The sequence below is a fragment of the Apus apus genome, chromosome 5 (assembly GCF_020740795.1).
Source record: "Apus apus isolate bApuApu2 chromosome 5, bApuApu2.pri.cur, whole genome shotgun sequence".
Taxonomy (NCBI): Eukaryota; Metazoa; Chordata; class Aves; order Apodiformes; family Apodidae; genus Apus; species Apus apus.
Window position 1 is genome coordinate 21,607,299 of NC_067286.1, and position 18,204 is coordinate 21,625,502.

Below are 18,204 nucleotides of genomic sequence, written 5' to 3' on the forward strand. Positions count from 1 at the left end.
AAAACAATCCTGAAGCTGTAAGACATTTATATAAATAAATGAGCAGAATTCCACCCAGCAGGTGATACACAGATTTAAGACAGGAATTCTCAAAGACAAAGACAGTAATAGAATAATACCTGTAGTACAAAGTTGGGTTTAACTCTTTTTTTCATAAGGGGAAGATAAAGAAAGGCTAAATATCAAATCAGACAAGTCTACATCCAGTAAGTTTTCACATTTATTAGATCTAGAATTTAATTTAGAATTTCCATATTTCTTCAATTTCCCTCTAAATTAATGCTAACCAATGCAAATGTATTCAAATTTAACTCATAATTATCTTTGAAAGTTCTCCAATTATACTGTATCAACACAACAAAAGCTTTCATGAAACACCTCTCAGCAGTCTCCAAAACACAGCATTAATCATTGCCCATTAATTTCTAATACTATTATGACAGAATATAGTAATTTTCTACTATAAGGCACAGTAAAAACTACTCTTCAGTAAAACTGTTTTCTATACATTTGAAAAGCATGGAAAGCAAACCAATTTTTTCTAATTATAAGAAACTGTTAAATCCCTCCAGTTAAGCTTTAAATAATGACTTATTGATTTTCCTTGCTTTGATTGGGTTGTTGGTTTTTTTTGAAAACTAATTTGCAAAAACTGATGTTCTTACAATATCATGACTTCTATTTTTGTATTATTTTTTTTTTAAATCTGGAAAACTTTTGTTAACACCTGGGTGGTTTAAGGAACTCACAACTCAAAATAATTCTTACTTAATAGCATACTGACATGCAGCAAAAAAATCTCAGAAACTTCTAGTTGAAGGAAAAAAATATAATTATAACTGATTCTTCACCAACGAAAGATTTAAACATCCATTTAATTATTTAAAAGGTGAAAATGTAAAATGTAAAATGTCATTCCAGTGCTGGTAGCCACTAGAATTTACTTTTCACAACCATGACTGTACAAAGATGCAAAGAACTGAAAAATCAGACCCACAGTAATGAAAGATCTTCTGTACCCAAATTTATCTCGTGATTCAGCATTCCTGTGTACAAATACAAAATAAAAGACTATGCGCACATCAGCATACTCCGATGTTCTAATAAAAGTCTCTGTGCTTGCTGGTCCCCATATCCCTTGGGCTGTATGCAGACTCTTCTGAATATTAATGAATAATACTTATGCTACCTAGATAATTATCAATTAAAGAACATCATCTATTGCTTTTCCTATTTGCTGTTACTTCATATAATCTACAACCTGTGGTAGAGTGCCCTATCTGCTACAGGGATGCTTTAGCTCCTACTACCCTGATGTTATATTTAAGAATATATTTTTGATATTACACAATAAGAGGCTGTGTCATTTTAATATTCATTATATGTTGCTAAATGCTTTCTCCATTTAGGTTAGAGCTCAATAGCATCCATTCTTGGCTTAATTTAATTAGTTTATGAAGCTGCAAAAGTCAGAAAGAAGAAGAGAGCATGCAAGAGTTTTCCAAAACCTTTCTTCTTAATTACTGCAGATCCAAAATATCCTTTAAGCACAAACAAACATGATTACAAGGCTGACATAGGTGAATCCCAAAAAATCAATTTCCTATAACTGACTTTTTCTACCAGTGGAGAGACTACAGTTACCAATTCAAAAGTCAGTTTGAAATCCATCCTAAAATTGATCACAAATCACCACTTTAAACACTTTTTTTTTCCTTTCACAACCATATATTATTATATGAAAAGGTACAGATAAAAAGCCAAAAGTAATGTTTGGAAAGAAAACAACAGCATACATTACTAGATGTACAACATTAAAAAAAGGAAGAATGGAAGAAAAGTGTTTTTCAGTTTACCTGTCTTCAGTAATTCATGATACAATTAAATATCCTCCATGACAAATTGTAGTGTATTTATTTCCCCAAATGGTATGCTGTATCCTAGGCTATCATCATAGTAACAATCTCCACTGCATATTCCTTTTTTTCTGGAAACCTGTGTGTGTTGGAGGGAAAAAAGTTAACATTTAACCGTGTTTCATATGTCCAATGTTGACAGAGCACCAGATTACAGTGTGCTTTATATATATATTTTATATATATATATATATATATTTATATTATTTAGAAATCTCATTATTCATTATAAAATAGAAAAACTTCTGAAGTGCAAGTACTTAAAATCTTTTAAGCAGACAGTGTATAGCACACAATTTATAAACACAGAAAATAAAAGATCAGTAATCTGGTTCCGAGTAGAATTTATATTATGTTCTGCTTAACTTCATCAACAATAACATCAATAATAATGTGGAATTTGTTCTTGAGACATCATGAAGGTGTTCTATGCTACAGCCACTATCCCATTTACTAGACAAAACATCTGCATGCATACTGTAGTGTAAATTCACACCATGACTCAATGACACACCAAAATAATCACCATCCTTTTCTGAACATTCAAGCGCAGTTAGTTATTTTGTTGTGGTTTTTTCAATGTTTATAGCATGTTATAGTATTTTGCAGGAACTGTACATTCAACAATGCTAAATGTACAATTCCAGGGGGCACCTGTGATCCCTAATTAATCAACCGATCACGGATATAGGGGCACCAGATAAGTTCATACTAAAATTCAAATGCTTCCATAGAAAAAGTGATAAGCTTAAGTCACTTGGATTCCAGAAGGCTGGAATTTCTTCTATGCTGTGAAGGAAAACTCTGTAAGAAAAATGTGCTACCATTCCTTTATAACTAATACTGAGCTTAATGTGAGATATTGTAGTATTTGCAGTTTCTCTTTGAATTTCAGAAATTACAGCAGTGCACATCATTAGCCATTGTGATTCCTGTTTCATCAGTTATATATAATACTTTGGAATAACTGAAAATTCTGCATCTAATTAAGGTGCAGTATGAAAATACAAGGAAAGTTTGGATCATATCAGTCATGTTCCCTTCAAACAAACAGTGTTTTTCTGCCCTAAAGATACATTATTAACTTATTATGATACATTGGATTTATTAATTGACACTAATTTAATTTTTCTGTTGTCACCTTCTTGTCTTTGCTGACTGTTTTCAATGTACAGAATTGAAAATAGCTTCAGGATCTAGAAAAACAATATATCATTACTTAAAACTTGACGCATCTAATTGCTTCTTATAATTAGAAATAATTTTCCATTTGGGCACAGATATTAAAAATAAATGTATTCTTAATCAACTTTATGGAATATAAAAGAAACTTATTTAATCTTGTAGAAAATATTAATATAGTATGTAAGGAATAGAATATAGAAGTAAAACAGTGTTACTCTTCGCAGTGGGAAAAATAACCTTTACAGATACACCTACACCACTGATATAATATTCATCTTCCATAACAAATGAGAATAATTGGGACAAAATAGACACCAGAGACAAAAATGCATCAGAGAGATTCAGACAAATTATATCATTTACTGTTATATAATGGAAAGCTGCAAAGATTACTGCTATTCTAAAACTTAATTACTTGGATCATTCCAAGAATCTCCCTGTAGAAAGTGATTTTACTTTTGTGCTGCAGAAAGATCAGAATTTGGCCTAATATTACCATTAAAACTATGAAGGCTACGCTGCCAAAGGAGAACAGGAGTTATGCTTCATCTTTTTTACTAGAATAGAATAATAGAATCATAGATTGCATTGGGTTGGAAGGGAACTCTAAAGGTCATCTAGTACAACCCCCCTACTTAATAAGCAGGGACATCTCACACCAGAAAAGACTGCTCAGGGCCCCATTAAACCTGACCTTGAAAAATGATCACCACTTCATATCAAAGAACTTTTTCCTTATGTCCAACTACACTTCTCTAGCTTAAAACCATTACCACTTGTCCTGTTGTTACATGCCCTTGTGAACAGCTCTTCCCCAGCCTTCTTATAGGCACTCTTCAGATACTAGAAGGCTGCTATAGGGACTCCCTAAAGTCTTCTCTTCTCCAGGCTGAACAACCCCAACTCCCTCAGCCCATCTTCATGTTAGAGGTGCTCCAGATCTCAGATCACCTTTGTGGCCCTCCTCTGGACATGCTCCAACAGGGCCATGTCCTTTTTATGTTGGGGGCTCCAGAGCTGGATGCAATACTCCAAGTGAGGTCTCACCAGGACAGAGTAGAGGGGCAGAATCAGCTATCTTGATCTGCTAGCCACACTTCTTTTGATGCAGTTCAGAATGCAGTTGGCTTCCTGGGCTGTAATTGCACACTGGTGGCTTGTGTCCAGCTTTTCATCCACTAGTACCCTCGGGTCTTTTTCCACAGGACTGCTCTCTAGCATGTCTCCCCCCATTCCTTGTTATCTTACAACAATATTCTAATAATAATAATAAATAAATAATAATGATAATAAATAATAAAATTTTGCAATAATATTTTATTAATTTTTACATGAATCTCAAATACTTCATCTGCCACCAGTATTTTATCCTTATAACACAATGATGTTACGAACCTTTTCTGGCAGCAGTACAAGAGTAGATCAGCTGGCATTCCAGTTTCCAAATCAGAATACATATTTTCCCTCTTTGCACAAAGACAGTGAATATTATTCTATAATTACAGAAATAACAGTCACTTGGTATTCAATGTGTTATGGTATTGCTTCAATGAAAAACTTTCTTAATCTGTTCTATCTTTTTGAAATATATGACAGCATTAACTTGCTTCTAATTATGATCCAGCTTTACCAATACAATAATTCCAGAAAGTTACTTGAGGTGTTTCAACACAGAGTTCACACTTACATGTGCACTGTATATACTGATAACTAGTATCATAATTCAATTCCTGTTCTGCTTTCAAACACAATTCAGGGAAAGGATGATGCCAGTGTTAACAGCAGTAAACTTTGGATAGTTAAACAGGTATTACAGTATAATTACAAATAAGGAAGTGCCCTGGGTATAAATGCAATTAAATACATTATTAAATATTAAAAAATTTTTGTTCTATATTTGGGATCACAGACAAAATCTTTGAAGTTGGAAGGGACCTTTGAGGATCATCTCATCCAAACTCCCTTGCTCCCCTTAGTCACACAGTAAAAGTTTTCTCCTTGGGTTTAAATGGATTTTCTCTATTTCAATTTGTGTCCACTGCATCTTGTCTTCCCTGAATTTAGGTTTCAAAGACATCTTTAATATTTTGAGGAAGTGCTACTAAAGTGAGCATTTGATTTTTTGTGTTTCTTATGCTCCCTCTAATGTCACGGATTTCTACTTCCCTATCATGTTCCTATAATACAGTGACCACTGGTCTTTTATCCATCAGCAAAACAGCATTTTCTTGTTAAAATACCAACCACATCTACTGTATTTGAATGACCTGTTGGTGTCCAAAACTTTACATTAATTTTTGACTCTTAAATTTTGAATTCTGATTGGACTTTTTTCGGGTAGTTTGACAGGATGTATCACTACATTCTATTTTCTGTGTTAGAAATGTTATGTCTCAGGCTAATGAGCTCATCTTTCCACTGTTTCTACAGCAAAGACTACATCATTTAGTAAGAACAAATGCTCTCATCCATCATAGAGTCATAGAGTCATCAGGGTTGGAAGGGACCTCTGAAGATCACCTTGTTCAACTCCCCTGCTAGAGCAGGATCACCCACAGATGATTACACAGGAACATATCCAGATGGGTTTTAAATGTGTCTAGAGATGGAAACTCCACAGCCTCTCTGGGCAGCCAGTTCCAGTGCTCTGTTACACTCACAGTAAAGAAGTTTTCCCTTAGGTTTAACGTGAACTTCCTGTGTTCCAGCTTGTGCCCAATGCCCCCATCATCATATATGTACTTAAATAAAACTTAATTTTCACAGTCCTGATCACCTCTCATGGAAATAAGAAGCCCAAATTATTTCACATCACAAATTTTAATGGAGAAATTAGAAAAAAAACACATGGTATTACTGTTCCGTGAAGAATGGTGACTGAGACTGAACTATTTGGATTTTCCTTTCCCTTGCATAGTGCTATACATACCTGTGTATTTGTGAAGCAAAATTTATTCTTCAAGTTCATGTAGTTATCAAGAATTACCTAAATTACATACATTTTCAGCACGTTTTGCAGGGCAATTTCCTTGTTTTATGATGGTTTTATGCTGGAAAGAATTGACCTCTTAAATAGATTAGATCAAAGTAATACATTGTAGGAGTCTTGGTTTGATTTTTACTTGACCTTTTTATGGAAATCACTCCATTGTTCCTACTAAGCAGATAAATCATGAAACCTGTCAGCACAGTCACAGTTGGAGAACATGGCATAAAATGTGCACACATATTTCTCTTATTGCCTGGGGAAAGAAAGACCAATAGGTTTCCTACACTGTAATTCTGACATGGACTACTAGTATACTTATTGAATTAAGTTCACTCAGTACTCAACTATAAGATCTTTAAAATGTTTTTATTTTTTTGTTTGTTTCTTAAAAATCTTTCATGTATTCACACAAAAAAATGTCGTGTGCAGTAATCACTGTATAGATTTTAGAGACACAGTTTTCAGCCATGTAAAACTGATTAAAAAAGGACAGTTTCTTTACCATGGTGTAGGTTATAGGCCAAACTCTATGTACTCTTATTCAAAGATGTTTTCCTATTGTCATTGCTTTAAACTACCTTATTTCTTTTGAGGGTGTGAGGGGGTAGTTCTCCATTCTCAATGATAATTTCATTTCCCTCCTGTATGAAATCTTGGCTGCTATTCCATTCTTAACAAAATAAAATAATGTCAACAAAATGGTAGCTAAATTTCACTGCTTTGAACCACCCTTTTCCAGTTAATATTCTAGTGTCTGGCATTTGGTGGAATCATTAACACCTGTGCAGAATGAGTACAAGTGTAAACTGCAAGCAAATCAGAATAAGAACATTTTATAACAGTCTTACACATACGTAAAAGAGCAAAATTTGTTATATTTAATTATGAGGATATCCAGTTGCAGCCAGGGCTCTATTTGATTCCAAAGAACAGCAGCCAGGAAACCTCTTTCTCATCCTTGCAGGGGAAGAAGCCACATGGTCTGAATAAATGGCAAGTAGCACCACCAGCTGATTCCAGTGACCTCTCCCAAGCACAAAAGGCTTCCTCAAAGGGAATCCTTCTCACATCATGTTCAAATCTATCCCTTCAGCTTCTAAATGTAACAGAAACAGCTTGAGATGCTATGGCTTTGATGTAGGAGATAGACTGGGAAACAGTGCGGGGGAGAATTTTCCTGTTACAAAGCTTTTAAATTATGTTTCACACATAGAGTTTGCATGAAATTACAATGTATAGACTAATGCTATTTTAAGTCTCTGTGTGAATGTTCCTAATTTTATTGCTGCATTATATTGATTTAATTCATTTTTAAGTCACTGATTTAAGTCATTTTTAGTAGGTTTAAACTAAATCAAAATATGAGACTTATGTCTGCACTGGGGTTTACATAGAAAGAACTGAAATATGAGTTATGAGTTGGCTTCAGTACATATTATACCTGGATCTAAATCATCCTCATATAGTCTGTGGCAGATGCTACTCACTTAGGAAAGGCAATATAGATGAACTGCCTTACCACAAAGAGGGAATGCAACTTCTGGACACAATGAAAAGACGTATCATAATATACTACTTACATACACAGAAACACAAATGATTTTCCACACTGCGATCAACAAATTCAAACTATTTAATTAATCAAGACAGGAAAATATTTAGTTTAAATCAGAATTCATTAAAGTGGCTAAACCAGAAAGATTTTATATTTATGTTGCTTGAAAAGCTTAGTATTTCTTCATTAGTAACTCAGCAATCTAAGTAGAAAAAATTATGTGTATACACCCAGAATTCACAAACATCTAAATATCTGAGTCCATACCTAATTAACGTAAAAATTAATTATCCTATTATCATTAGTATATGGATATGGACAAATGTTAATTAAATAAGTAATATCCTACGGTCAGATTATCCTGTGTTTAAAAGCATTGCTATTGTATTTTACAAATGTCTTGAAAACAGAATTTGAGCCCTGTAGTAAGAGGATATTGTCAAATGTGTTGTATTATGCCTCTCATAGAGCAGTGTGTGCTCGAATGAAAGATAAGCTGAAACACACTGTGCAATTTCTGAATATGACAGGTTCCTATCTCAAAGAAAGTCAAAAGAAATCATGCTCTCATTATTCATAGAATCATAGAATCCTACGGGTTGGAAGGGACCTCGAAAGATCATCTAGTCCAACCCCCCCTGCCAGAGCAGGGTCACCTAGAGCACATCACATAGGAACGCATCCAGGTGGGTTTTGAATGTCTCCAGTGAAGGAAACTCCACAACCTCCCTGGGCAGCCTGTTCCAGTGCTCTGTCACTCTCACAGTAAAAAAATTTTTTCGGATATTCACCTTGAACCTCCTATGCTCCAATTTACACCCATTACCCCTTGTCCTATCACTGGTCATCACTGAGAAGAGCCTAACTCCATCTCCCTGACACTCACTCCTTACATATTTGTAAACATTGATGAGGTCACCCCTCAGCCTCCTTTTCTCCAAGCTAAAGAGACCCAGCTCCCTCAACCTTTCCTCTTAAGGGAGATGTTCCACTCCCTTAATCACCTTAGTAGCTCTGCGCTGGACTCTTTCCAGCAGTTGCCTGTCCTTCCTGAACTGAGGGGCCCAGAACTGGACACAATACTCCAGATGCGGCCTCACCAATGCAGAATAGAAGGGGAGGAGAACCTCTCTTGACCGACTAACCACACCCTTTCTAATGCACCCCAGGATGCCATTGGCCTTCTTGGCCACAAGGGCACATTGCTGGCTCATGGTCATCCTCCTGTCTACCAGGACCCCCAGGTCTCTTTCACCTACACTACTCTCCAGCAGGTCAGCCCCCAACCTATACTGGGACATCGTGTTGTTCTTCCTCAAATGCAAAACTCTACACTTCCCCTTGTTGAATTTCATCATGTTTCTCCCCGCCCAACTCTCCAGCCTGTCTAAGTCTCTCTGAATGGCAGCACAGCCTTCTGGTGTGTCAGCCACTCCTCCCAGCTTGGTGTCATCAGCAAACTTGCTGAGGGTACATTCTATACCCTCATCCAGGTCACTGATGAAGATGTTGAACAACACCGGTCCCAGTACCGACCCCTGAGGGACTCCACTAGTCACACACCTCCAACCAGATTCTGCCCCATTGACTACAACTCTCTGACTCCTTCCCATCAACCAGTTCCTAATCCACCTCACTACCTGATCACCAAACCCATACCTGATCAACTTATCTACAAGGATGCTGTGGGAGACGGTGTCAAATGCCTTACTGAAATCAAGATAAACCACATCTACCGCTCTACCATCATCTATCCACCTAGTAATTTCCTCATAGAAGGCTATGAGGTTAGTCAAACATGATTTACCCTTGATAAAACCATGTTGACTGCTCTTGATGACCCCCATGTCCTTGATATGCCTAGAGATAGAGACAAGAATAAGTTGTTCCATCACCTTTCCAGGGATGGAGGTGAGGCTGACCGGTCTATAGTTACCCGGGTCCTCCTTCCTGCCCTTCTTGTAGACTGGAGTGACATTTGCTATCCTCCAGTCCTCAGGCACCTCTCCTGTTACCCATGACTTACTGAAGATGATGGACAGTGGCCTAGCAATGACCTCCGCCAGCTCCCTCAGCACCCTTGAATGCATTCCATCTGGACCCATCGATTTATGGACTTCCAGATTACTCAACTGATCCCTAACCCAATCCTCATCTACTATGTCCTCACCTATCTTGACTACTTCTGGGGCTATATGAATCTGGGGCTCATGGGGAAAGCCTGCAGGAGTAAAGACAGAGGCAAAGAAGGTGTTCAGTACCTCTGCCTTCTTTATATCCTCTGTCACCAGGGCTCCCACCTCATTCCTCAGTGGGCCAATATTGCCTCTAGTGTTAGTTTTGTTAGCTATGTATTTGAAAAAGCTCTTTCTGTTATCCTTAACCTGACTTGCAAGGTTAAGTTCCAAGGAGGCCTTAGCTTTCCTAATTGCCTCCCTACATTCTCTGACAACATTCCTATATTCCTCCCAAGTGACCAGCCCCTCCTTCCACGATCTGTAGATTTTCCTTTTCCACTTAAGTTTGCCCAGTAGTTCCTTTTTTAACCATGCTGGTCTCCTAGCTCCCTTACTAGATTTCCTAACCCTTGGGATGCTCTGATCCTGTGCTTGCAAGAAGTGGTCCTTGAATGTTGACCAGCTATCATGAGCCCCTTTATCTTCCAGCACCCTGTCCCATGGGATTTCCCTTAACAGTTGATTGAGGAGGCCAAAGTTTGCCCTGTGGAAGTCCAGGGTTCTGGTCCTACTGGGTATTCTGTTCCTTCCACACAGGATCCTGAACTCCACCATCTCGTGATCACTGCAGCCAAAGCTGCCACTGACCACCACTGCTTCAACAAGGCCCTCCTTGTTGGTTAGTACAAGATCCAGCAGCACTCCTCTTCTAGTCGGCTTGTCCACCATTTGCATTAAGAAGTTATCATCAATTCACTGGAGGAACTTCCTAGACTGTGAAAGGCTGGCTGTGTGAGTCTTCCAGCAGATATCAGGGTAGTTAAAATCTCCCATGAGGACTAGGATTATTATTTAGATATGACTGAAATGAAACACAAAAGAAGCAAGCAAGTAAGCAAACAAATTAAAAAAAAACAACCCTGAACCCTGAAAACCTGTACCTTGAAGTTTTACTGAAATGTATTTGCAGGTTTACAGATTTGCTTCTTTATATTTCCTAAGAAAATCAACATATGTGTACAAGAATTAGCATACATCAAGCCAGTGAGAACCTGTTTCCTCAAAATCTTTTGGTCCACAAAGAGATCTCTAACTGTATAGAGTCAGTATACCTTATATTCTATATGAACCTTTTATAGGCAGCATTATACAGAAAACTGTCATTTGGTTTTGTTGATGCTCAGTATGGTTTTATTTATTTCATACTAAGCAGTTTAGAGTGCTGTATCAAGGCACTTCTTTCAAATGCTTCCTTAGGTCATTTCCCACCCTCTAGAAACTCTTTTCAATTAAAATTTCTCATTTTATAATTTCTCATATTATAAAATATCATCGAACACTTTTAGTGAAATACTAAATATTTTTTTAACCAGTATTTCTTTATTTCAGCAATACAGCCCCCTGAAAGCTACAGATTAGGTTAACAGGAAAAGCTTTTTCTTTTTTTTTTCCTGAGAACCTACAAGTTTACTTTTCCTTCCATCTCCTCTTTCCAGGTCTATCTATGAACAGAACCCCCCAAGAGGGTCAAAACACAAATGTGGGCTCCTTTAATATATTTTAAAATAACCAAATATGAAGTTACCAGGCGAATAAAAATAAAGCAAAATTTAGCACACAAACCATACCATAATAACCACAACACCTACTACTGCAGTTTCATATAGAAGTGAAAGATTTTAGCACTCCTTTGTCTTTGAGTTTCCCCACAAGTGAATTATTCTTTCAGTGATTTGCTGCCTCTTAATCATGATGTTTTCATGCTGCAAATGTACTGATTACACATAACTGTCCTTTGAAAAATCGACCTGAGAAAAAGAACAACATACAGTTCATCGATCCCTGAAGTAGTCAGCAGAAAATGAACATACATTGTCCAATGAGTGGAATAATGGCTTTGTTGACAACCTCAGTGAAGTTCAGCCTCTGCAATTAAGTGGATAGAGAGATAAAAAAATGGAGATACAATGAAAATCATCCCCCCATCACCTCTGTTCTCTGCTTTACAGAATCATCCCACTTCACTGACATACAAGGTCAGACAGGCACAGTAGTTTATTTGCCCTTCAGGCCACAGATGAAATGAAAACACTTCATAAATCCGAATAATTGTTCTACCTTATCAAATGGTACTATAGTTTATTGTAATAATATTATCACACCCCTCTTTATGTCTTAATATATTCAGATGTAGTCAGCAAATCCACAGTGAACTTATGGTTCCAATTTATCCTTGTAAATATTGAAAGGTTCCCTGAATACCATAACACTTCCAATATGCCATTTGCATGAGACTTTTCTAAATACGTATGTTGCATAAGAAGAAAAAAAATCAGTCTGAGATCGATGCAGAGCAACAAAGTGATAAAGTATTAGAAATACATCCAGAGACTAGATGGAATAAAAGACAACAGTTACTTTTTATGTTTAAGTTATCTTAACCATGCAAGGAGAGGTGTTTACAACAGTGGAAAGCAAGGCAGCCCTGTAGAGAGAGAAACATTTTCACTCTACATTACTTCTTTGTATTGTATCCATTAATCAGGAGTGTAGGCATCAAGGATATTCGATGGTGCAGTGGCAGGGCTGTGCAGTCTGGATATCCATATAGGGAGGATTACCCTTTGATGCCAAGAAAGGAGATCATTCTACTCTCTTATTTCAGCCTTCATAGAAATTTAAGTAGATTTAGCTGGAAAACATGAACTTTCTTACAGTTTCTGACTTGGACATAGGAAAAGCCAAGCTCCGTGAAAAGAAAGGAAGATCAAAGATCTCTATGTAATCTATTATTACAGGCATATACAGATTTGATTATTGATGCATAAATATCAAAGTTACTCAAAAGAGGTGAGAGCAATGCTCCCAAGAGATTCAGATCTAGGAATTTTCAGAGAAAATTCAGATGAATGAAATAAACCAAGATACAGATAAATGAAAAATGTAATAAAATGCATGTAGTGTGACTAAAGGTACATTACTCAACCCTAACCTGAGGGATGTTTTTAGTAAGAAAACATGTTTTTTTCCATGTGTATAAAGTCTGTTTATTTTATCTGTCTTCACTCAAGCACCTGAAAACAGAGAAAAGAAACAGGATGTCATTTATGGTACATCAGAGGTCTTCCACTCACTGACTAAAGAGTATTTCTGTTACCTAGTTCAATCTTATAAACAGCATATGGAAAGACTAAGGTGACATTTACTGGATAATGAAGACATAACGTATTAGGTAGTATTATTCCACTTTTTTCTACAAAACCTCAGGTGGACTTCAACAGATAGAGATCCATGTGCAAGGAATATAGTTCAAGCTATAGAAAATAACAGGATCTTCATCAGAAGAATAGAATCCAGTCTCATAAGAGGAACTGGAAAGTGCTTAGCTCATTTACCCTAGCAAAATGAAGGCCAAAATTAAAGTCTAGAAGTATACTGTCCAGTTAAAAGTAGAAAAATACAGGGAACTTTCAATGTAAAGAACAGTGCCATAAAATCAAATGTGCATGCTATAATGAATTTAGTCATAAAATTAGAAGACGATTTCTGAAAATTTAAATGGTGAATTTTCTCTAATCTCTACACTCAGAGAGGTGGGAACAATTATAATTTCTAATCTACAGTCAACCAAATTCAGACTTTTGTTTCTTAAGACAGGTTATTTTGATTTTAAGAAAGGTAATATATAATGTGATGGTCTCACATAATGGGGAACCAGTGTCAATAAAGGCTATTACAACAACCATAAAAATCACCCTTTCACTTGGTTTTAATATCTGGTCAGCTGTATTCTCACACAAAATATTACTTATCTTGACAGACCATGTTCAGATACTTATTCTCCATGAGTAACTTCAAGAAATACACATTTCTTCAGTTTGAGAATCACTTCACAAAATTCTCTTCATATTCCATTATAATGCTCAGATGTTTACCCTTGAAGTACAGCATTTAATTTGGAAATCAACAATCATTCTGACACTTATTTCCCCTTCAAAAGCAAAACAATATTTAGAGATAATGGTATTTTAGACACATACAATGCCGATTTGATGGATAGACCACTCACTGGATAAGGAAATGGCTGACTGATCGCACCCAAAGAGTTGTGATCAATGGCTCAGCATCCAAATGGAGTTGTGTGATGAGTGGTGTTCCTCAAGGGCTGGTACTTGGACCAGTGTTATTTGCCGTCGTTGTCGGCAACACGGACAGTGGAATCAAGAGCACCCTCAGTGAGTTTGTTGATGACACCAAACTGTGTGGTGAAGTCAAAACACTGAAGGGAAGGAATGCCATCCAGAGGGACCATAGCAGGCTCGAGAAGTGGGCTTGTGCAAACTGCATGAAGTTCAACAAGGCCAAAAGAAAGGTTCTGCAGCTGGGTCAAGGCAATCCCATGCACAAACACAGGAATAAGGATTGAGGACAGCCCATAGGAAAAGAACTTGGGGGTAGTGATGGACCAGAAGTTTAACATGAGCTGTCAATGAGCACTTGCTGCCCAGAAAGCCAATCAGTTTCTGGGCTGTGTCAATAGAAGAATAGTCAGCTGGTCAAGAGAGGTGATTCTCCCTCTCTACTCTGTTCTGGTGAGACCCCAGTCCAGTTCTGGAGTCCCCAACATACAAAGGACACAGAACTCCTCAAGCATGTCCAGAGGAGAGCCAACGAGATGATCAGAGGGCTAGAGCACCTGCCCTATGAAGACAGGCTGAGGAAGTTGGGGTTGTTCAGCCTAGAGAAGAGGAGGCTCCATGGTGACCTTATGGCAACTTTCCAGTATCTGAAGAGGGCCTACAAGAAAGCTGGGGTAGGGCTTTTTACACAGGTGTGTAGTGACAGGACAAGGGGAAATGGTTTGAAGCTTAAAAAGGAGAGATTCAGGTTGGACATTAGGAAAAAGTTCTTTCCTGTGATGGTGGTGAGATGCTGAAACAGGTTGCTCAGGGAGGCTGTGGATGTCCCCTCCCTGGAGGTGTTCAAGGCCAAGCTGGATAGGGCCTTCAGCAACCTGATCTAGTGGCAGGTGTCCCTGCCCATGCAGGGGAATTGGTACTAGATGATCTTTAAGGTCCCTTCCAACCCAAACCATTCTATGATTCTATCATTAAAATACAAATGGTCTCACAACAGTCTGGAATAAATGCAAATATGGAGTTATAACATTAGTCCTACTTGCACATTTATTTACTTCAGTAGCTCCTACTGCTAGTTATTCCTCATCACCCCCAGCTTTACTGATGAAATATTATGGATTGATACAATGATATGTATGCACACTGAGTGGGTGCTCTAATACATTCCAGGCATTTTCTTTTCCTGTTTACCTGACAGTGGAAGTTGAATACAGAAACATATTCTTACTAGATATTATTCATGAGGCTTCCTTTACTCTTTATTTTCTTCTAAATGCTTCAAAATAGCAGTGCAATGGAACTACATTAGCAATTTCAACACATAGTAAAAAGGACACAAGTATCAATATTCTCCAGAACAGCAAATTGGCTGGGAGGGAAAGCAAAAAGGGGTCTGGAAACATATCCAGATCTGCTTTGAGAATTTGGTGGACACTAAACAGAGACAGGCCACAGTGTGAAAATTCAAAGACAGTGCTTCATGATTTATCTAACTAAACATTTCTGCTCAGATAAGATTATGAAGGCCATTTTAGTAATTTTTTAGAAATGACATTCAGATAGAAACAAGGGGATCATTATCTTTTCTTGCAATAAAAGTATTTTGTGTTCTATATCTGGGCTTCACTTTATTGACTTTGCAAAAGTAAATACCTACCCTTGTCTGAAGCCAGTACCCAAAGGAAACAGCACTGTTAATTTATATAACTGTACAGCATTTTTAATATATTTCGTTACTCATATGTGTGCTAGCACTCTAATTGGTTCCATTTCTCTGCTGCACATCAAGCTTTGCGGTATTTTCATTATCTGTCTACCACAATATCTAGGTGACTTTCTCTTGACAATGAATATCACCATATTCTTCTCCCTTTCATGATCAATTATATGAATGCTAATTTTAATTAAGAGAAATTAACATTTTAGTGATATATAGTTTTTACTATACTTCACTGACCTTTCATTCAGACCATCAGCTAGCTAGCCAAAAAACAAGTTTAAAAGAGCTGGCTGGATAGAAGCTCACCATCCATCTCAAAGAGAATTTATAGACATAGATGAACTCTCCAGACTGATAATTTAAACAATGTAACCAAAATATAACCAAGTGTATTAATGAACTGTTTACTAAATTATTTTCAGTTTATATTTAATCAGTTCAATTACTGTATAGGACACCTGGCAGGATAAACTTGTAAGAAATGGAGTGACAACTGATCAGGTTGTCCAATGAAACACACAGTAGGTCTGGGGAGTATGCACTGGCCTTCTATCAATTATCCCATCATTATCAGATACTAATAAGCACCAAATCCACTCACCTGCAAAAGACTTAAAAAATAAAATAAAATAAAATAAAATAAAATAAAATAAAATAAAATAAAATAAAATAAAATAGAGAATCATGTATATGACAGAGACAGGAAGTATAAAATGTAACTTGTAATGCTTTTTTCTATTACTTTATATTTAGGTACACACCCAGATATAAAAGTGACCTTTTTACTATAGTTTTAAAAAGTCATCTAAGTGTTTTGGAAAGTTAGCCAAGGGGATGTTAAAGAGAAGAGGCCATGCCCATCTGTAATTATGTATAGCTATAAACACATCTAGCTTTTGAAGTACTGGGAAGTATTTACAGGTTATGGCACTGAAAAGATACTCCACTCTGCTGCTCTTTTTTATACTCCTTGAGACGAGGAGGAAAAGTTGGAATATAGCTTTGGAGTACACTATTTTATGCTAAGGGTCTCAGATTGCCTTACTCTTCACCTTTCAGTTAATAACTAGTTGTCGTAGGCCCATTATGAAAAGTTAAAAAAAAAAAAAGATAGGGAGCAACAAAGAAAAATGTCAGTGGGAAGAACGCCAGGGTTTTTTTTCAATATACTAAAGGAAAAGAAATACTAATCTGATGAGTATGGTAAATGGATGTTAAAATTCTTATTCTAAAAATGCTTAATTTTCTTTCTCCTTGCAGAAAAAATTGTTACTCAATGGAGTAATGTTGGCCTGCAGTCATTTTCCTAAATTCATCTTAAGGTCATCAATTTGTAGAGGAATCCAAATCTAAAACCTAAATACTTCTAATTGTCATTTTCATTAATTCATCTGAAGGTATCATATATTCCTGTACACTGATATGCAATGGAGAAACACCTTTTAAACTGTTACAAAGGATACAGAAGACTTGTACATGATTTCAGGATTTGCACATGAAGAAGGTTTGGGATGTACAATCTTCTGCTAAAAAGACATGTATATAATATATTTCATTCTCCCTTATTGCTCTTCAATACATTTCACTGGTGGGGGGGACACCAACAGAACAACAACCAACTAATAAAAATTTTTCTTCATACTGAGTATACTCATCTGTGTTTAGCATTTTCAGTTCTCATCATAAATACTGATGGTATCACTGAGTTAAATATTATGGCTAGATATGTAAATGCTGAATAACTGCATGACTAAATACATCTGTGTTCATTTAGACTAAATCAAGGATAATCAGCATTCCTGTTTGTGCAGAAAACAAACTGCTACTAGAATTTATGTAGATTTTTAGGCCTTTACAAGTTCTCCTGTTTCCTTACTGCATTATGAGTTATGAGTTCTGTAGCAGGGCTTCTTTTGAGGTATTTGAGGTACAGAATAAAGAAACTGAGATATGAGTGTGTGTCTAAAATGACAACCACACACCCTTGCAATATTTTGTTTTTTAAAATACAAAGATACTTATTAGAATTTAAAGTATTATTATCTAAGCTTGAATCAATGTTTTTGCATACTGAAAAAATCACTAGAAAGTGAGAGAGACAATAAAGCATAACAAGTGCATCTCCAGTATCACACTCAAACACTTTGGCTAGTCCTAACACTTTACCTTGTTATTGCACATATCCTTATGTATCACAGAATGACTCACAGAGCAAAAATTATAATTGTAAAAATAGCTGAATTTCATGCTGTATTGACATGACTGTAGATTTGGAGAGAATGTTGTTAAAGGTAAAAGATTTCTCAGTTTCACAGGATGATCACAGAATTGTCATGCTTGGAAAGGATCTGAGATCACCCAATCTAAGCATCACAAAAAAAAACCCAAACAAACAAATAAAAAAACCACAGAGCACACCACCAAAAAAACCCCAAACACACACAAAAAACACACACATGCCACCAAAAAACACCCACAAAATACCCCGTACAATCTCAGCCACTAGAGCATGCCCTGAAGTTC

General features: G+C 36.6%; 1 protein-coding gene across 8 annotated transcripts in view; it reads right to left on the reverse strand.

Annotated features, from left to right (window-relative positions):
- The window catches only part of LRRC4C (leucine rich repeat containing 4C), a 554,128-nt gene that overhangs the window by 230,548 nt on the left and 305,376 nt on the right, over positions 1 to 18,204 (reverse strand). For 7 of the 8 annotated variants that reach the window (XR_007889608.1, XM_051620648.1, XM_051620650.1 and 4 more), the window contains one exon: positions 1,857 to 1,995. The exons of the other annotated variant lie outside the window; for it this stretch is intronic. The gene's annotated coding sequence lies outside the window, so the exon portion shown is untranslated. The remainder of the gene's footprint in view (positions 1 to 1,856; positions 1,996 to 18,204) is intronic. 8 annotated transcript variants of the gene reach the window in all.